This window comes from Drosophila simulans, chromosome 3R (assembly GCF_016746395.2).
Source record: "Drosophila simulans strain w501 chromosome 3R, Prin_Dsim_3.1, whole genome shotgun sequence".
NCBI lineage: Eukaryota > Metazoa > Arthropoda > Insecta > Diptera > Drosophilidae > Drosophila > Drosophila simulans.
Window position 1 is genome coordinate 7,708,610 of NC_052523.2, and position 21,984 is coordinate 7,730,593.

Genomic DNA, 21,984 nt, shown 5'->3' on the forward strand with positions numbered 1-21,984 from the left:
AACAACCAGTGCCACTAGGTGGCTGCTTGATTGCCAGCGAAATGCCACATCGACACAGTGGTAGCTTCATAGAACATTTTGTGGCAGATATTGCGGGAGCTTATATCAATGGGAAAAAGAGAAAGTTTTGTGGACAAAAATTAAAGCAAGGATATATATCCTTAGGGTAAAGATACATATTTAAAATTAATAGTACAATTTCATTGAAGACTTCAAAGTCAGAAGAGCCTTTGGCTAAATAAAGCTTCTCTTCCAGGACTTTTCCTGCCACTTACTGTACTCTCAGCACAAAACCTTTGCCTTATTCACTGTGCACTCATGGCGTTCTGATTGCGTCCCTTTTCCGCCGTATTGCCATCTCTTTCGCTCTGCTCCTCGCCCGCTTACCCTTTCATGTATCGCCGACCAGCTTTGTTTGCTTGGATTATTTATATAGTGGGTATCCCGATGATTTGTTGGTGTTAGCCATTCCGTTAGTTGTAAAACTTTGGCGAGACGGAAAATTCGGCTGGGCTCACCTTGCCCCGAAATTTAGCAAGTTTTCCCGCGAACTTTGAGCAAATGCCCTGGGCCGGTTTAAAGTTTTGGCGCCAGCACGGAAATTAAATGCCATCGATGGCTTGGCAAATGGCACAAGGATATTTCCGTTTAAAAAGAGTGGCCAATGAAAACGGAGAGAGCAAGAAAAAAACTTAAAATTGAAAGGATATCCTACGGTCAAGTGTTTGTCATTTGCAATTAATTTCCTTTTGACCAAACGGCATCTTCCGCCGCCCGTTTTGTGCTTTTCAATTAGCAAAACTCAAAGTTTTCCCGGCTCAGACTCAAGGCAAAGCGATTCCAATAATTTCCTGATGATTCCCTCCGATTCCCCAATCCCCCAAATCCACCGCCTCATCGAAGAATTTTGCTGCGCCTAAAAGCCAACTGCATTTTTTATTAGGCCAATTTAAACGAATTATCCCGGCCAGAGAAATCCCAGCTCATCCATATCCATGGGCACATCGATGTCCGGCACATTTATAAATAGCAAGCGACTCAAAAATGTTTTCCTTTTACTTTTAATGTCAGCAAAAAGGATGGGGACACTATCTCTGAACTTCTTACATGGGCGGTGGGCTGAAAAAAAGGGGGGCTCAAATTCCCTACCTCCTCTGCCACTTCAATATCCTATTTATCGTGTGCGTTTGCTTGTGTAACCTTGCCAGGAGCCAACTGTCGCTGGCATATGCTAATGCCGGGAGGACGTACTCCGGCATCTCTAAGAACACTGAGAGAAATTATGGTAAGGGTTAGGCATTTTACTTTAACAAAATAAAAATAAAAGTTTGTAGTACGAAAATGTCGCTGGTAGCTAGTCTTTTGGATATTTAATATTTAAATATTTAAATAGTACCGCTTACCTTTTGAAATCCTTTAGAAAAATCCTATCTATATCCTGAATTTTAAACTTCCAATTAAATAACAGTAGATCGATTCCTTAACTTTACCTTATATTAGTTGTTTTGACTTATTTTCTTGCATCAGATTGTAATTTGAAACATCAGCTTATAGATTTGCATATTACTCAAGTAAATGTAAGTGAAACCCACTCACTTTTTGGCACAGTGTCGTCTCCTTTGGCCGTTTGGCAACAACTGCTAAATATGTATGCCAAATGCGATTTGCATATAACGTTTTGTGAAACGGTTTGCGAAGTAGTGGAAAATGAGGAGCGCAGCGCGGGCAGTGGGGCTCTGGCAACTGGCTACTGGCTACTACTGCCTGGTATGCCTTTTAGCCATGTTACGTTGGATTTTGACTCATTTTTCGTCTTTTTCGGAGGGACGGTTGGGGCGGGGGATTACCAGAAAGGCGGGCCATGACTGAACCGTTTGTGTGGCCGAACTTTGTGCAGCCACTGTGGATCAGGTATGCAAGTTTGAGCCCCTCCTGCGGATCCATCTCTGTGTTTACTGGTCTAACAACGGATTGTTGTCAGTTTTGATAGGCAAAGTAGGGGTGCACTTGAAGTTCAATGCGGTCAAGTATGTATTTAATGTTGAAACTAGACAGAGATACCAACCAAAACAGGACATTAGTTGATAAAAGTAATTGCTCATCAAAAGGAAAATCACTTGGAAAGTAATATTAACAACCTGAAGAATATATTTCAATTTAAGAAAAATATTTCTTCAATGAAAAATAATACATTCAACATTAAGCTGTTTTCTTAGATTTAGTTACAATTTTTCTAAGTGTCCTTTATGGCACAGAAGTTTGGCCAGCAAGGATCTTCCCCCGGCCCTTTTAACTGCCCACCTGCAATTGAACTTCGCATTGAGGCGCAGATCGCGGGCGTGGCTTATTTACATGAAAATTAGACGGGAACACGATAGATTGGCCAACTGATTGGCCGTGGCGTAAACATCTCATTAAAATGCTAAAATCTTACATCACATGCATACAATTATGCTGGGCAAGAGCGATGCCAAAATTTATTCATGCACAGCCAATCCAATCGGTTGGCAATCAAAATAACTTTCAATTCATTTGGCCAATATGAATGCGATTCGCATCGTCATCATCGATTATATACATTGCCAAATTGTCCGATTTATGACCAGTGGCAGAAGGCAGATTTAATCGAGATTTTAATATTGCTGAATATTTTTGCCAATCGGGAAATTGAATGAACTTTGAGCCAGTAGGCTTTAAACATAAGATTTTTTTGAAAACTACTTCTTTGAAAACAAAATTGTTACAAAGCATAAAAAATTATGATTATATTTTAGATATATATAATTATATATTTTAAATATACGAAATGTACACCCATTCCTTTAAATATAAAGAGTGCTTTGAGGTACGGATTGTATCTTAAGATACAATATAGATAAGAAAGTTAAGGAATTGAATAGGGATTGTTAAAGGGGAATCTTTGACTATTATTGAATTCCCGTTTTGAAGAGACCACTGTGCATGAGAAATTAGCCACGAATGTATTGTCGTAAAGGACGAAAGTATGCCCAGATCCGATCCGGGTCCAGGTCCCAGGTCCAGTTCCAAGTCCAAGACCAAGTCCAGGCCAAAGGCATTGTCGAAATTCTACCCCCCAAAAACCCACTCCGCTCTTTCGGAACTCTTTGGCCAAGTTGCACGATAGCGATAAATCTCCACCGAAAGTTGTATGTGTTGTGCGGGGCTGAAGGAGGCGGAATAAGGACGAGTGGGCACGGTGGTCCCCAGGATTGTGTAAAATATGCACAGCTTTTGGGCCGCACACAGAGGCGATGGTACTGCGGACCCGGCCACTTGGAGCTGACACAACGTCACAAAGCGCATTATGATGATGATCAACTCGATTATGGCCAAAAAGGGAAGCAGTGTTGGCCAACTTGACACAAAGCACTGAGCAGCATAATTTTTAATGCGAAAATTCAACAGGATCTTTGTGCCGTTTAAGGCTTTTATTAAGGGTTTCGCTTGTGCTCAACTAAGCTCTAATATTAAAGCAAACGAAAACGGCACATAATTTGAAATACACTTAGCTAATCACTTACTTGCATTATTGTTTCAGTTTAAGAGAAGAGATAAAGTCCTGTATCCTGAGGTTCTGACAGCATTTCATTTCTATTCACTTCGGAGTAAAAAAACGCACACACATTGCTAAGCAGACTTAGTCTAACCTGATTTAGGACACAGCAATCCTCGAGCTGAATCTCAACACTGTGGCCAAGTTAGTGCAGTAAGTTTTATTGGTATTTGGTTTTTGGGCCCAGCCTTTCCCTATTTCGCCCAACTGCCTTTCCCGCCCACATATCACACAATCGCAGGCACAGTAAACAGTCGGACAAAAGGAATTCGATTTTCAGCTATTTTCTATGCCAAAAACGAAGTTCGGGAAGAGCTGGAAACAACCTACTTACGACTTTGCTAGCTGGACGAACAAAAAAAGGGCAGACGGAAGCAAAGGGAAGGGAATGGCTTTTGGGGGTGGTCATAAGCACGTGATAAAAGCCTTACTTCCAATTTTAACTTTGCTGTCTAGTGTGGACTGAGCCGTCAGACGGAGACAAAAATAGCATCAGACCAGCGAGATTTTTTCGTACCCATTAACGTAAATACTGTAGGATTCAATAGACTGTTTCATATTCAGGAAATGAGAGAGAACCAGTGTTAATAAGTAGCTTACAATTCAAAGAGATTCTTTAACATTTCAAAAGCAAAACTTCAATTGCATCCGTTTCGTAACCATTCCTTTATTAGGATATCTAAATTTAAGAAAAGTAATCGTTTTCTTTGACTACATTTGAGATACCAGGTAGCTCGTAGTCGACGCTCTGGGCCGCTTTCCTTCAGCTTTTCCTTGTTTTCCTTTTGTTTCCATTGTTGTTCCTTGGGTGTCTGTCTGGCTGGCTGGCTGGGCTGTCTGTCTGACAGTTGGGCGTCGCTGCGGCGCCAAGGGCAGCCATTTTTCATCGGCGGGCGTATGTGATGTGCCAACGATGTCGACGCCGCAGCCGGAGTAACTGCCAGTCAGAGAGTCAGTTAGTTCGTCAAGCCAACAGATTGTTTGTCTGCTCGTCCTTCGACCTTTATGCCACTGCCCGCCGCATCCTAGCTCCGCGATTGTTGTATCCATCTGCCCGTGGGATTCTTTTTACCACACGGCCAGGCCATCCGTCTGGTGTCCTCGGTCTTGGGTCATTTCCACTTGCATTCCGGCTTGAACTTGTCTTCATTTGACTTTTCGGTGGTTTACGAGGTTGAACAAGGCGGATTTTCAGCTGGCATGCATATAGATTTACAGGCAAAATTTAGATTTATTTGATGGGGCTATACATTAGAGCTGTTTGGATTTTAGAGCATTTTTATAGATTTAACCAATAAACGTATTGAAAATATAAAAAAAAAGAAACTATTCTTCCTTTAGCACAAATTCTCTAAATTATTTGCTGCACCGAACATTTCTTTAAGTTACTTTCAAGGCTTACCAAGTTGGTATTGCTGTTTTGTGCATATTTAAGTTTCTGTTTTTGTTTTCGTTGCTTATCCACAGCCGTCTATAAATTGAATAGTTTTTACTTGAAAGCAGGGTAAAAACGAAGAAAAAAAAACTGGGCGTTTTTGGAGACGGAAAACCGCAAACAGAGCGCCACCCCCTCGCAAGTAATTGGTCCTGGGATCATTTCAATTCCGGTCCGGATTCCTTTTTTTGGCACAGAATCAAGCGCTGGCTCCGTCTTACATAAATATGCCACTTAACAAGCCACCAACGTAAACGTTTTTTATTTCCTTTGGCTCGCTGATTGCCTCCTTCGCCAAGGATCCTCGCTGTGGCAATGTAGTAAACAAATGGCTGGCTGGTCGTAACTATCGCTACAAGTATCGCGACTATCGCTTGGCATTCGTAAATGGCGAAAATGTAAATCCTGCGAAATCCAAAAAATGCACCACTACTCTGCTCATCATCGGTGCAGTTTTGCAATTTATTTAATTCGATATTTGTTTTTGCAAGTACTTTGCATGGGTGAAGATGCAACCGAAACCACCCACCCACCCACACACACACACACACATGCACATCCTATTTTCATTCTCATTGATTTGAATATGTCAGCAATTTGTGTAGTTTTGTGCACCAATGCGCCAAGTTTCATCTGAATCCCCGTACCACCCACCAAATCCACCCGTCGGGCGGAATTGCGGGAGAGGTTTTCCTGCGTAATGCAATGTAAACCAAACCAAACCAAACAATTTAAAATCATGGCATGCATTTGGCTTCAATTCAATTTAAACTGAAATGAGCGCGTGGCCAGCATGCATCGGTGTCGTCGGCCAGGCCAACGAGTGGCTCAAAGAGTGAGAAGGGGGTTGGGGGTATTGGCTGCAAACGGGGTGGACATTGGGCGGAAAATTGGTTACCGCCCCATTGGCAGGCTCGCCATTATTGCATAGGAAAAACCTATACAATTGGTAAATCAACTGGCTTAAATAAATCTTGAAATTATTGTGTTTCGAATTTCTAATGTTAAGTAATCTTTAAGCCGAAGTCAAAATTTTAAAAATGGAAAGGAGTATACTAAATTTATTGAAAGGTATGTAACAGGTATGAATAAGGAAGCATTACATCTTCTCTCTTTAAAGTACATCCATTCCTAGTTGGGGTAGCTGGTCATGTCCGTTTGTTTGTCCGTATTATTGTCCGTATGAACTTTAAGAACTTTGTAGTTAGAGATATTTCGTGGAGTAGCATGATTCAATTTTGTTAGACTGTTCAAGCAAAAAGTATCTTTGTATGCTCTACTTATTTAAACACATCCCAGTAACTTTAATAGGAAAGGTAATTACCCATTGTATTAAAAATTGTACCCATTACATAATTACATTAAAGGGCTTTTACGAAAGGCACCTTACCCTACTACACTTTAAACCCTTTCCCCGGCGAAAACTTAGTTTTTCCTTAAAGTACGCTCTTTGCTTTATACGCAGCCCGCAAATGGAAAGCAATTTCATTACGAAAGTTTTCGCACAGCTGTGAGCACTGTAATGCAGCCACTTACAGCCACGCTGTAAACGCGGCTGTTAAACAACAGGCTTTAATTTGAATAACATTCCCTCAAAATGGGGTTAAAAAAGAAGAAATAAAAAAGGACTCTAGGGTCGGAAAAAAGGGGGGCCGTGATTGTAACCCGTAAATTCGCCCTTTAGTTATGCATTTTTAATGTCCGCTCGCAGGCTGGCGAAAGTTTCACCATTACAATGTAGCCTTCGCTGTTTTCCATTGCACTTATTGACATTTGGCCAAAATTTACGGCCACAATTTCAATGGGTATGTGGGCAAACTCCTGATGCCGCCTAACGAACACATGGCTGATACAGTGGCGACCAAAACTATTCTCTACTTTGACCACTTTGAGCCTTATACACGAGTTTGTCAAAAAAAAAAAAAAAACAATTGCCATTCGCTCGGGCCAATTAAAAGTTTCCTCGAGAAAACAGCAATGAAGTGGTGGCCAAAAATATTCGACACTTGCCACCTTACGTTGGCGCCTTGTTAGTAAGTTTGTGGCAACTACCCGGATATTTACCATGGCAATTTAATGAGAAATGTAGGACACTTCGTCACCCCCACCCACACCCACACCACCCCCATTTACTGGCTTATCTCGGTGGGCGGTGGGCGGTGGGCGGTGGGCGCTGGGCTGCTGCACCACCCCCCTTTTTGTGGACTGAAGCACTACTCAAAGTCGTCTGAGTGCCCCAGCATTGACTGAAAATGCATTTTTATAGAGAGCGAGTTGTGTGGGTGTGTTGCTGTGTGGCTGTGTGTGTGTGTGTGTGTGTGGCGCGGAACCCAACTTGCATATAGAACAGGGCCAGACCTCAGTGCCGGTTGGCCCTTTTCAATAAATCAGGGACCCAAATCCGCAGATGTCAACAAATGTACAGGCAAACTGGCTGTTGCAACAATATCAACAACGGTGACAATTACTGCGATAACAACGGCATGAAAACAAACTGGCGTGGAAATTAATTATGACACCTGACGAAGGTGGAACATTGGGCTGAACAACACTGCGGAAATGAAAAGTGCAATGGTTGCAGCAGCTAAATTATTATAGGAAATTTTGAATTAAATCTAATATTGCAAGCAATTAGCTATGTAAATGTAAAATGTAAATGTAAAATACAAAATATTGTAAATTATTAAATTAATCATCTGGCCATGATAAAAATGTTGCCGAAATATATTGGAAATAAGTACAAGCTTTTAAGCATGAATTCATTATAAAAATATATAATTTAATACACTACATTTTATATAAGGTAATATGATCAAGAATATAAATTTATAATTACTCACACTTAAACTGTGTGGATGACAAAGGGTATTTTATAAATGCCCAGTAATGCATAATACTGAAATGAATTTATTTGTCAGCGAGCATGCTTTGTTTTATAAAATACAATAATTTTATAACATTAAAAAAAAAAACGCAATAAACTTGAATGTGCAGTTTAATTGAGAACTCATTTGTTTTTGCTAATTAAGTTAATTCTTATCCATTTTTTGTAAAGCAGTATGTTCCCTATTTAAAGGTATGACGAACAGCAATAACTTTCATAAGAAATTATGAGATAAAATCTTTAGCCCACTATTGTGCGCTGTTACCAAGTTCTTTTAGCCCCTTTCTATTTGATTTTACCTTCTTTCACCTCATGCGTAGGCCTTAAAGTAGTGCCTGTAAAGTCAAGTGCAAGAAAAGGGGTTCCGAAGTGACCGCATTGGCAATGGGGTGTGAGGTGCGAAGGGACTTTCAATACCTTAACCCTCGCCATCTTCCGGCCAAACTGTAATAAACTTTTGTGCTGTGGCCTTTGGACATCTTTACAACTTGCTGCGGCTAGCCAGGTTGCCACCATTCAGCTGCCCCAACTGGCCCCACTGCCCCACCTGCAACGACACCACTTTAAATGCCTTTGGCTTTTATGGGCAGCGCTTTACGTTCGGAAAATGTACGAAAAACAACGCCAGCCAAATGAACTTCAAGCCTCATAGGGCGAGCATTTAAAAAATAACTAAGAATATTTTACATCAGTCGATTGGGCTCTAAAAAGTTTATGGCCCAATTTATTGGCGGTCAACCAACACCCAATTGGTTTTTCTAAGCCAAACATGCATATATACATATATTTGTATCTAAATGCGCAGCGTGGTGTTAACAGTTTTTTGCGCTAGTTTCAATTAGATTTTTATATTGGCTAAAATTTTTGTTAGTTGTAAAGCCAAAATTGATTTGGTATTTGACAATTTTTCGGCTTGTTCTCTGTTCGACCAGAAATTGGTAATAAAAAGAAAAAAGAGAATCGAAATTAGATGCCAATTTTTGGTTGGGTATATTTTAAATGGACAAGGGTGTTTTCTATAAAATAAAGCAAAACATTTCAAGTGGAATAAATACGTTATGTAGCCTATACATGCATAGTGGTTAATTATTCAAGAAGTGGTAATAATGGTTGCCGACGACATGACCTTAAAAAGTTTAATTAAATTCGACCAAATTTCTAATTTATATTTATACATGTTCTTATTTCGATTCACCATCCTTCAGTCTTTTCAACCTGACCAAAACAAGGGCGAGCTAATACAACTTTCGTCTGAATAACATTTGGTTAGGACGGCATCAAGTTTGGCGTTTATTTATTTAATGCCCAGCACAGTGGGATAAAAACAAGAATAAATGCTATTAATCTCTTAAGTTTAAAGATAATTACTTGTACTTGTAGATGTTATATTTTGGATTAAAACTATGTTTAGCCCCACAGTAGCTTTAAGTGGTATGGCCATTGAAATTTAGCGTTTAGGCCAAATTGTGGAACCCTCCTGGATGGCAGACTGTATTTCCGAGTTTGCCCATTAAAATGCTGTTGTTTTGTCAAATAATTTTCACTTTTATTGCTGGGAAAAAAGTGTATTTTGTTTTTCCCCCATTTTTTGTTTGCATTCTGGACGTCTGCGAATTTTTAATCATTTGCAGCTCGAATGCCGGTGCTGTCTCAATGTGTCTGCTAAATGGCAAATGCAAAGTCTGAGCAGTCAGACAGCCAAGTTGAGAGCGTGAACTAATTAGTGCATTAGCATTTAGTGGCATGAATTTGGCGCAGTCGAAAACTTTCACTGCAATGTGGGTTAGGCGAAGTTATATTTTGCTGCGGCTGAAGGGGTTGTACATTTGTGTGTGCACCCGAAAAGATATATATCCCCGAGATATATATCCTCGAGATATATATCCACGAGATGCCACCACTGACAGCAGATGCAGATGCAGATGCTGCTGCTGCTGCTGTAATGCTTGACACATTTGTGCATATAACAAGCTGTTGATGCGGTTAATGTATCTGGTGCTCATTAAGGCTGCATATCCGATGATGGGATGTTTAGTTATGGATTTGCTGGATTTAACGCAGGCTCAACGCCTCAAAATCCACTCACCGATTGATGATTGATTAAAATTGCCCCTAAGTAACCATGATGAGCTCAACTAACCACGCGACGGCAATGCAATTAGCAAATCAATTCCGCAACTCCGCAATTCTGCAATTCTACAATTGTTCAATTGAAATTTAAATTTAACAGCAGCCAGGAGGAATTCGAGTGCTCCGTTCGGGACAGCGGACAGGAGTTGATTTTCATGTAAAACAAATATCACTTAATGTGGCCACGGTGGCGCAGTTCTACCAGGCTAATGGCAAAGCAAAAAGGCACGTATCTGCCGGACACTGGCCACTGGAAACTGGCCACTGGACACTGGCCACTGGACAGAGTGTCCTTGTCCCCAGGACCTCAGGACTTGGAAACTTTCCGGCACGTGTGCGTGTGCAGCTCGTAAAAAGTGTGCATCAGGTTGCAGAAGGGGCTACTGGTGTTGCTGCTGTGGCTGATGTTGCTGTGCGGCATTAATAGCAACTGGCGACAAACAACAACAGGCAGCAGCAACAGCAGTAATAATAATATGGCAAAAGGCTGGGCGGCAGGAGTCCAAGGTCCTGGGACCACCTGGTGGTCTTAGCTGATGATGCTCCATTTCAGGACGCTGCTCACTGGACGCACAGTGTCACTGGGATTAGGGAAACATCAAGGACATTCGGGTAAACAAACAACTAAGACATAACAAATTGCCATTTCCATTCCAGTCTAGTCTAGTACTTAAATTGGTAAATCAATAGACCTGGAAAACATTAATCTGAATGTTGAGTATATGCAGCAGGCAAAGTTAGTTATAGAAATGTTTGTAGGACTAATGTAAACGTTACTCTTTAAAACTCAGTTAAAGATTGTATTAGACCAAGTGCTAACTACTATACTAAGAGTTTTTAATATGAATATAAACAAATAGCAGCCAAAACCACTGTTCTTCGGCTCTTCAGCTCTATGACACTTAATTTTAATAAACAAAATACTCGGCGCGTGGACCGGTGTTAAGGATAGAGAGTGATGTAATGGTATGTGTGCTGCTTTTGCGTGGGCGAAACGAAACTTCCGGTTGGAGGAAAGTCGAGAGGAAGTGCAGTCTCTGCTCTGATATGAGTGTTTTTTACTGCTCTGACGGAGTTGTAATGAGCCGCACGAGAAATGCAAAAACTTTTTCGGAACGAAGCTTTAGCCGGGCTAAGTCAGCTCTGGCACTGGGCTTCCCAGGAGATCGATGTCTAACCATAACTCAGCCGGAGTCGGAAAAGGGGGCTGAACGGGCGGGCATTAAAGGGAAGGATACACGGTGAAAAAAGTATGGCGAATCTTGTCAGAGAATTAGAAATTCTAGAAGTATCTGTGTATTACGAGCCAACTAAATATGATTTTCCTTAGGGCCAAAATTCTAGAGAAATTTAATGTTATTTTCCAATTTTTTTTCACAGTGTAGTCAAGGTATACGACGTAAACGAACTCCTTCAATTTCGACTACCGCCGAACAGGTCGCACGTGCTCTTGTCATTTTACTTTTAAAACTTTTGCGTTCTACTGTCGTTGTCGATGTTGTTGTTGTTGTTGATGTTCTGTTTGTTGTTATCGTTGTTGCTGTCGTTGTTAATGTTGTTGTTTTCGTTGTTGCTGGTGGCTGGTGCTGTTTTGGCTGCTTTTCAATTTTATTGTGGGTAAAACAACTGGCACTGTAAAAGGCGTCAGAGTGCTACGTGATTTACACCTAGCCAGGATGTGGATGTGCATTTTGTGGGCGCATCATTTTATGATGGCTGCCTGAAACCGAACTGCTCTCGTCCTTTTGCTTTGGCTTCCTTTTCAGTACTTCTGGAGCTGGTGCTCCTGCTGCACTTACCACATGTCACGCCCTTTCACAGCTCCCTGAATTCCAGTTTTCCCAGCACCGGGAGGAAAATCAAGCCGAAGATCATGGAGCGTTTGCTTTAAGGAAATTCCATTTAAACTTGGTTTTTTATTTTATTTTAACATAATTTAATGACATTTGTAGGATTTTTAAAATAAGGATATATTCAATATATTTCAAAAAATTAAATGGTTAGGCTAACAGTTAGATTAAAGCAATTTAATGAAATATATATCGATTGATTGAATTAGATAATGGAAATATGAAGATATGTGATAGGACAAATAAGGTATTTTATGTATTTACAATTAAATGTGATTTATTAAATAACAAATATGTAATGAAATTGTTATCTTATGTGTTACCAACACTTTCCAAAATGCTGCCCTACCCGTTTTTCCAGTGCCAATCTGCCAGCCTCTGCTTGTTTTCCATTTAAAGTTTATAAGGTGCTGGCTGCTTTTAGCTGCCAGTCTAGATGTTTGTTTATATTTTCGTTAATGCTGCTCATCCGCAGTCACAACTTCCAGCTCGACAACTTGCCATGCCCATGCCCATGCCCATACCCATACTCCGATTTTTCACGGCGGACTTCCAATTTTACAGCTCCAGTTGATTTGACTTTTACGTACGTGTTGATGCGAGAGGTCGAGCCGCAGCTTTGGTCACGGGGCATTGCATTTGAAAAATATGGTGTCGGGCTGGGAGGCGATGGTGTTGGTCCTGCGTTGTCCTGCCAAAGTCCTGCCCGGCGGCCATGTCAAAGTCAAAGCCACGCGCCACCATTGTCATTACACGCGCGGACGCTTACACGATTGAAGGTTTGGGGATTGGGAGCCGAGAATCGGGGACCAGGGACCAGTGACCAGGGACCAGGGGCCTGCAGGACGAGCTGGGGACCATGACCAGCGGGTCGGTTGGGAGAGAGAGAGACGAGGGGGTGGGGCAGCGGACCCATTGCTCTCCCAAGGATGCATTGCATTTTAATGAAGATATACGGCGCGAGCAGCGAGTTGAGTTGCGTTGCGTTGCGTTGAGTTGAGTTGGTTTCAGTTGGTCGTGTGCGAGTGTCAGTCGCTCTGCTCGCTGTGGCTTAGTTGGAAAATTTACACGCCGCTTTTTCCGCCTCCTTACCGTCCTTGCCACCCCTCCCAACTACCCACCCACCAGCCCCTCGATTTTCTATTCGCACTGGGCCCGTCAGTCAGCCAGACTTCGCAACTCGTGCTCGTTCTCCTATATATTTTATACCCTTTTCGGTTGGGTACATTTAAATATCAACGACTAGACCAAAAGGCTTATAGGCAATAATGTAAATAATAATTAATAATAATATTTACACTAAAAAAGGAATTCAAGTAATTATAATAAAAGAAAAAAATGCTATAAAATACATATGATGATATATGGTGTAATTCACATGAATGTGCATTAAATTATTCAAAAAATTGGTGGGTTTAGCTTTCCATCTTTACAGGATATTCCAGCGAACTACTTCTAAAACTTTATATCCTTTTCGATATCCTTTTTTCCTCGCTGGCAGGCGCGTGCCTTTCATTTTGAGCTTGGCCAGCGGCGTTCGTTCCGCCAGCGTTGTCGACATCCACGAGTTAGCAATGTCACTTTCTCTCCCTACCTTTCTCCTTTCCCCCAACCCCCACTTCAGCCACGCCCCCTACCCAACGCCCCACGCCAATGCATTTTTGTATGGACGGCAGCGAGTGCGAATGCGTGGGAGAGTGCAATTTAGCTGCCATTTTGGTTAGTTTTGTAAAATATTTGAAAAATGCAAATCTGATTTGGTTGCGGGCATGAATGTTTATTAACACGGAATTTATTCATGTTTCCGGCTTTTTGCTGGTGTGAAGAATGGAGTGAATGCGTGCCTGTTTGTATCTTGATAACTGACTTAACATTTTTAGATGGAGTGTTTATAAACTGGCTTAGATTTAATTAAGAGATTGTAGACGATGCAACTGAATTCTATTTGATATATTTCAAAGCGTACTGTTTTCCATATATGTATGAAAGGTTTTCAAACATTTTACTTTCCGCTTTAAAGGGCATGCATTATTTAAGTTACAATGAATTGCTGATCGGATCGATTTAAAGTTTACCCACTGACGCCCCTTAATTGCCGGAAGCTCTTAAAGAAAATGGCAGGACAGCGAGTTGAAAACTCTGCTGGTCACATGAATAATGTATTAACACTGGCGCACCATTCTTTTTTGGCCAAGAGTGTGCAAAAAAGGCGCCAAAAGCGACAGCCGGAAACTTTAACTCGGCTCTTTGTCTGTTTGATGCCTTGGATTCCGTCTGCTGTTTGCTTTGATGTCGGGGCCAACTTCTTGTGGTTTTGGCCACTCTCTTTGCCTTTCGCCTTTTGCCTTTGTCTTCTCGACAACTTTTCGCATTAATTCTGTTAATAATTTTTAATGTCTGTACAGCGGAACGTAAAGTTCGCCAACTATTTGCACACATGGTAATTAAAAATTTAATTGCCTTGTCAATATGTGGCTTGAACTTTCTGTGCCTTTCATTTTACTTCCGGATAAAAGTTAAGTAGCGCCTTGTTAAGTGCAACCACACATTTGCATTACAAATTAGTCACTCAATCGATTTTTTTCACCAAGGATATACTAATTATTGTGTTGTGTAAAAGAAAGAACCATTAAATATTTGCGAGACTTACAGAAATCACTCATACGCAACGTTGCCCATTGAACGTTCTAAGAAGGGTAGTTTCTCTCACTATATTTATCCCATATCCGTCCCCATGCGTCCATGTCTGCCTATTAGGACCTGCTAATAGGACCCTTTAAGGACCTCCACTCGCACGCTGTCCAAAACAGCAGGCACTTCCCATTTCGCCGCATGGCATGTGGCAACTATTGGGAGCTGTCAATGCAGAAGCCGCTTGACGTGTTAATTCGCCAGCTGACACGCACAATCCAAAACACACACAATAAACACACATCCTTCCAGCACACACACACACACGCACACACATCTACGCATATTCAAGTACAAGGACCCAGGCAAAATGGCTGATCCGACATGCAGGCATTCTTATTTATGGCAGCACTTCCTTTGCGGTTTATTAGCCACGTGCCTGCATTTCACAAATTCCGGCAAAACAAAAGGTATTCCATATAAATGCAAATGTTCGCAGGCAGCTGCTATTAATGCATATTTTACAATGCATAAGTACTACGGTGCACCTTTTTTACAGCAGGACTATTTCATCAGTAGGGCCTGCCAATCTCTGGAAAAGTTTACATGCATATAATTTTGTAAAAAGGGAAATTGTTCACTTGGTTAAGTGCTCAATTAAAGGCGGGAACGTATAGTTTACCCCTTGTTTTTGTATGCATGACGTTAAAGGGAAACTTAACAGATTGTTATTGGTTTGGAGTCATAAGTAACATATTTATAATTAAGCAATAATTATTTCTATTCTATTTTTTTTCCTTGACTCGTTTTTTTAATTTAATATTTTTTGACCCTAAATTATAAGATTATATCCTAAAATTTAATTATAAAATTAATTTGGCATATTACTATTTTCTTTCTTTTAATTATGAATTAAATAGCTGATGATAGACACAATAAATTCACAATACTTGTCAAAATGTAAGAATAACACCATTTCTTGGCAACGGAAATAGCCCAATACCAATGACAGCTGCTGCTGGCTAACACACACATGTGCCGATAACATTTCCAATTCGGGGTCACTTAAATCAGGATTAAAGACTATGCAAGAGTTTAAAGGCTTTGGCTGACAGGGCACAGCCATGATTTTCAATGGCAACAGTTGTGGCAACATGTAATGCTACTTCCTTCGGGCCAACAACTGCGGATCGGGGAAAATCGAAGGGGGGGAAAGTCGAAGTGATTCACGGAAAAGCTGCTGAACATCAGCATGTTAAATGAGCTGCTCTCTGGCTCAGTGAGCTTGTAAACAGTTTGGCACTTGGAAATAAATTACACACGCAATATCTGTAAATCGTTTTAAGAGGCGAAACGAATTGAATATGTTGTCCGGTCGAGTGCAGATTATATTTGGTTAACTCCCAACCGGAGCGCTGGCCAAAACTTTTCCGGCTGCGTAATAGTTTATTTATGCAGCACGAGTTGGCCAAAAAACCCTGGTGCGGACTGTGACAGCTGTAAATGCTGCGAGTCTTTACAAATTGCCAATGGTCAAACTTTGGCATGCGTCTATCGATAAAAGTTTTTAGCTCCCTCGCTTAATTTGAAAGTCAAGTAACGGCTTGAGTTTTAGCATTCAACGCTGGCTGCCGCCACTTGATTGCCACATTTGTGAGCGGCTGACAGGCGTGGCCACCAATATCTGGCCAATTCCGATGCGGATTTGCCAGAAGCGCTTTATTAATGGCGTCACTTAGATTCTATTTTGAGATGAGTGATTTTGAAACATTTAATTAAACTGATCGTAGTGGTCTAAACTGAAAGTGAGATATTTCTATTTACCACTGCAAGATGCCACATGGATGCCACATTCTTGAGAATGTAAATATGTGCTCCAACAGAAAGATACAAATTGTATCAAAGCATATCATTTTGATTTTTATTTGTGCAAATTCCAAAACTAATCTAAACTATTTTAAAAGCAGCTACATCAGCTTAATTCTATAGCATGCAAACAGAATTTACCATAGTAAAGTTTATTTACTCGCTGTTTGTTAAATGCATATATCTCGACCATGATCTAAATCACCAGCTTATTTTAAAGTCATTTAGCCAGTGCCATTTAAACGAGGCAACACTTTGTGCTCGGCTAATATTGCATTACAAAAACAATTGAATTTATAAACTAATACAGTAACCAGGTGGCGTTGGGTGGTGCAACGGCCGCAGTTTGCTGATGAAATCGCAAAGTTGGAGTGGCGAGCACGTGCGGCACTTTGTGCAACACCGCGATGTAGATCCCGCCCCATGGACATGTGCCAAAATGGACATGTAGGAGTATGTGCAGATATATGCATACATATGCAGACCCACCTGAAAGCCCAGCACATAATTGGCCATTAACAGCGACCAGGCCACAAAGCACAAAGGACGACACTTAATATTTTTATCCACGAAATTGAGAAATTGAATTAAAAAGTGCGAAAATTGACTGCAAATCTGGCGAAAGGCCACGCCCCGAACTAAGCATAAATGTAAAATTAATTGAATTTGCATTTTGAGCAGACACACACACACATACGAGACGCGGAAAGCTTTAATGACGCCCGATTTAATTGCGGCGTGGACCCTGAGGTCGGACACGTTATAAAAATAATCCCAATAAAATGCATTTTTCATGTCAAACGCCTGAGCTGGCGGAATAACCTGAATGCACGCACAGGACTTTACGGAATTGCATGCAAACAAACCGGAAAAGCACCATCGCCAGCCACGCACATGACTGCAGTCCAAAAATTGTCATAAGTGGGGCTTTCGGTGTGGGGTATCAGCTTTTCCCGCCCCCAAAAGTGCACTCACTCTCTCTCTCTCTCTCTCTCTTTGAGCATTATGTAATAACAAAAACAAAATCACATTTCCAGCACGGCTAATCAAATAGTCGAGAGGGCAAACACTCAAAGCCATTTGGCAAGCAAAGTCGCCCGGCCAAAGAAGCACAAAGAAACAGTCATTCGATGGCAAAAGGAGCTAATGGAGGAGGTACTGCACAAATCAGCTAACAAATGAAGCATATTACTAAACAAGTGCACAGCTGGCGGGGTTGCACCAAAGTTATGGTACTGGGAGAAAATTGTATTTCCTTTAAAAAAACACTAAGCAAAACTAAAAAAATATTCTGAATTAGTTCTTGCTTGTATGCCATGACTATAGAAAATTCTTCGAGGGAGAAAAGATACATTTAGTACCGCATATCCTTTGGAATTTATTTTGCTCAGTGCCTCAGCCAGGACTAAGAAGATTTGTCTTGGCCGCAAATTCAATTTATTTGCGTCTTAAAGCGTCACCAGCGCTATAAAGCAATAAAGCCGGAAAAAGGATTATCTTTCAGGCTGCCTGCTCCTCCTCCTTCGGGTCAGCAAACGTCCCCCGAGTGGGAGCACCGGAAAAGTTACTGCAAAAAATGGGAAGACGCCTCGGCAAAAGTCAGCCAAAGTTGCAAAGCACTCGCTGATAGCAAGCAACAAAGAAGTTTTTGTAACCAACTCGAAAATAAAATAAAACCAGCCAGCATAGGAATTATAATGAAACACAAAAAAATGGCATTCTTAAGCGATAGCAAACTTCTTTCCCAGTCGCATGCCGAACAAATTGCAGGCAGTGCACCAAGTGGTTCAATTAATTGCAACTCACACAAAATGCATAATGAGTGCCAAAGGGGGGACTTTCAATATGCGACTCCAGGCCCTTTTCCCCCACTCCCCAACTTACAGAGTTATTATATTTCCGCCCTTGCCACGCCCCCCTCCAGCGAACTCATCATGCATTATGCAGCGTGTGTTGTGGGGTAAATGATTCCATCGATGCCACAACAAAGGCGGCAAACGAGTGCGTCTCAACAGCGAATTTGCGATGAGTGCGTGAGCACGCCTATTTGAATATAAATCAATTAGTTTGATAGCCGTGCTTAATGCCCTCTAGTTAGCACTTTATTGGACAAGCTGATAACTACCGAGCACTGTTTTTGTTATAATTGTTTTAACTACTTTAGAAATGGAGTGGAAGCTTCCAAGATGTGCAATTATAATATAGGAAAATATAGCAAACATTATTTGGATTTATTTAATGGTAAGACACGTTGACCGTGAAATTTGAAAAATTCCGCTCCCGCTTTCACTACTTTCTTCTTCCAAGAACCTCATCACTAGTCATTAAAATGGATGTGCATATATGCAAATGGATGTAGGAGTGTATTTCTGGGAACAGAACTCTCAGTCTCAGCGGCGCACAAAAGTAGGCAACAAAAACCGTCGGCATTTGTTGTCCGCCGCCATTGTTGCCGTCTAGCGGCTTTCAACTTGACGCCAACGCACTTAGGACAACGCACACACACACACACGCACACTTATTCAAACACTCACACAAGCCACACACCCACAAATGCATCATATCTTGACTCATTAACAGCCCCTGAGCGCAGCGCTGTAAAAGCGTTCCAGAGCAGAGATTACTTTGCCTGATACCCCAAACACTCCGACGGGCATTCTAGTCAGCAGCTCTGTCAATTTGGCTTTAAATCACTAAAAATAATGGATAAATAATTAGGGAGAATAAACGAGATGTAAGTTTATAGAGTTTCCGCCTACCTAAACCTTTAAACAAACCAACAACTTCGTAATTTAACCAAAACAATCAGTTAATTGCCAACTAAGCTACATTAAAAAAATTTGAATAAATTTTGAATTAATTTGGACAGTTTGTTTTACATTTAGCATCGATTTTTGTTTTGATTTAAAGTATTTACAACATTTACTGCCATATAAAATAGCTTGCATTTCAAAGATTTATTTCTGTAAATAAATTACCCATAGTTTTCTTAAATTTAAGTTTCCCAAACATTTTTGTTTTGCAAATACTTTATCATCACTGGCTTTGGGCGTTTGATTCTCGACGCTTAGCGCTCGGAATTCAGTGCTCAGTTCAGTAGGTGACACCATTGCGCGTAGGTGTTTTGGTCGGCCCACGACGTCTGGCCTATATTGCCACATATGGCAGTATATGCAACTCCTCCCGACTGCCACCCAGGAGTCCTCATCCTCGATGCAGTGCACTAGACTGCGTGCACTTGACGCTATTGCTCCACATTTCCTCCACTTTCGAGAGTTAGGGTGCGTACATACAGTGGCCGTCAAAATAATAGTGTTGGCTGTCGTTTATTGAGATTTATGTGGGTTGTGCATATATTTACAGACTATCATGAGGTGGTAGTTTGGTTTTTTATATCTAACTTTGAGTGATTTACCCAAAAATGTGACTAATTGTGGTATGTTCAACATTGTATCTTCATAAAGTTGTATAATCTCAAAACGAAACTGACTTTGTTACTTATTAAAATTGCTAGAATTGCAACCGCATCTGGACACTTGGGCAGGTGCACTGCCACCTCCAATCCGCGTTTCCCAGTCCCTTTGCTGCAACAACACTCTGGGGGGCGCCATTAGTGTCGCGGTGCGTGGCATGAAAAAAAGTTGAGCCAAGTAAGTTAAAACAATTCGCACCGTGCGTGCCGCAAGCTTTCACGTAGATTTCCGATATCCGTATGCTGATGTAAAGTTTTCAGCTGCCTGCCCTAACTTTCGGAAAATGCTCCTTTCTTACACGTAATTATGCAAAAGTTAAAAGCAACCATCATCGACTGGGTTTTACTTCTTTTTTTTGCTGTATATGTATATATTTCGACGTCTTGCCAGTCAGCCAGCCAACCAGCCAGGTAGAAAACCAGTCAGCACTTGAGCTGTCGTTGTCGCGTTAAATTATGCAAAAATATAAAAAAAGGGAAGGGAAAAGCAGTGGAAAATGGCTGGGAAAGATGAAGGAAAAGTTCATTAAAACAAAAAATCCGCAACTCGCATTGGTCATCACACCGTTGAGCGCTTACTGATTTTCCCTTTTCGGGCGTTATAATTGCGGCTGGGAAAAGGATTTCGAGACGGGAATCCTGCTAAATGCGGCCAAATGTGTTTGCCACTTGATGCCAATTGGTTGGAAATTGCGTAAACACGTCGAGTGTGTAAAGTCGGCTCCACATGAGTGGGCGTAAGTTGTTTCGTGGGCGGGGCTCTGGCTCGGACCGCAGTGTAAGCATTTAATTGCAAGTGACTTCAAGTGTTGGCCGATTTGATGGTCGGGAAATAATGAGCCGTTTATGTTTACATGAGCCGGTGGAGAATGTTGGCTGGGATTGCTGAATATTAGGAATTTGCGTTTGATGCGAAAGCAATGGTACAATGTAATTGTTTTGATCATGATTTGTAATTAGATAATTGCCTTATCAAATAACCATTAATCGGCTTGGATACTTCCATAGAAACCTATTGAATATGTTTATCACAAAGGCTTTGTAATGTATTTGAATTTGCAAAGGTATATTATATCCCCATAAGCTTCAAATGTTAATATTGGATTGTCCAGCTTAATACGCATTTAACAAATGATTACAAAAGGCAAACTGCTTTATATAAATTTTAATATATTTATTGCTCAATTAGGAGACTTTTTTGCCTCATCTAAACTACCTGAAAAAATTGTTTTTAAAGTCTATTTCTTTATACAGCTCTCTAACATTTTATAACATATATTTATTTATTATACAAATTTTACATTTATTATACAATATGAAGGAATATTTTCTAAAAGAAATTGTTCTGAAGTTTTGCCATCAAATTTATGTTTAATTGAGTCCGGATTGTTACCAATTTATTAGAATATCGTACTATTTTCTGGCTATAAGCAGTAGTATCTTATTAACTATTTACCAGATAAACAGCTTAAAAGCCATTTAACAATTGTTCACTGAAGATAAACGGCATCGTATAAATTAATAATTTTTATCGCTCAATTAGGAGGCACTTGTCTTCGGCTCATCCCATGTGTGGCTGGCCGGCCAAGTGTTCCCGGCTATCTGAAATCTGATATTTCCCACGCCAAAGGCCGATGGCCATTGTCGCCTCGTTACGCGTTCGTGGCAATTGGCCGGCACTTTAAGCGACAAGCCGGCACTTAATTACATGTGTAGTCCGCTGCTGGCATGTCCTCTGCTGTCAATTATGGTGTGTCCGACATGTGTATTGCATCTGGATCGCTTTGGGTGAGCAGGGGGCTGGGGGTTGGGGGGTTAAGGGTCAGGTCCTGCCTGCGGACGGTCAGGGTAAGAGTATCAATCACGACGAACATGTTAAAATAATTTCATTTCACAACCGGAATTAAATGCAGTCGCGTGCGGGGCCCATTTACATGACACGACTATTAAATTAAAAAACATGAATGGACAGCCACAAAGGCGATGAAGTGATTTTTTCGCGGGAAAGGGCCTATAACTTCACTAAGAAAAAAAAGTAATGAATACCAATAAATATTCATTTGTGCAGAACCTCCTAGAAAATGATAATGCTGAGCTAAATAAGTGTAGCTAAGTAACTCTAAAGTTCATCTAAAACCATAA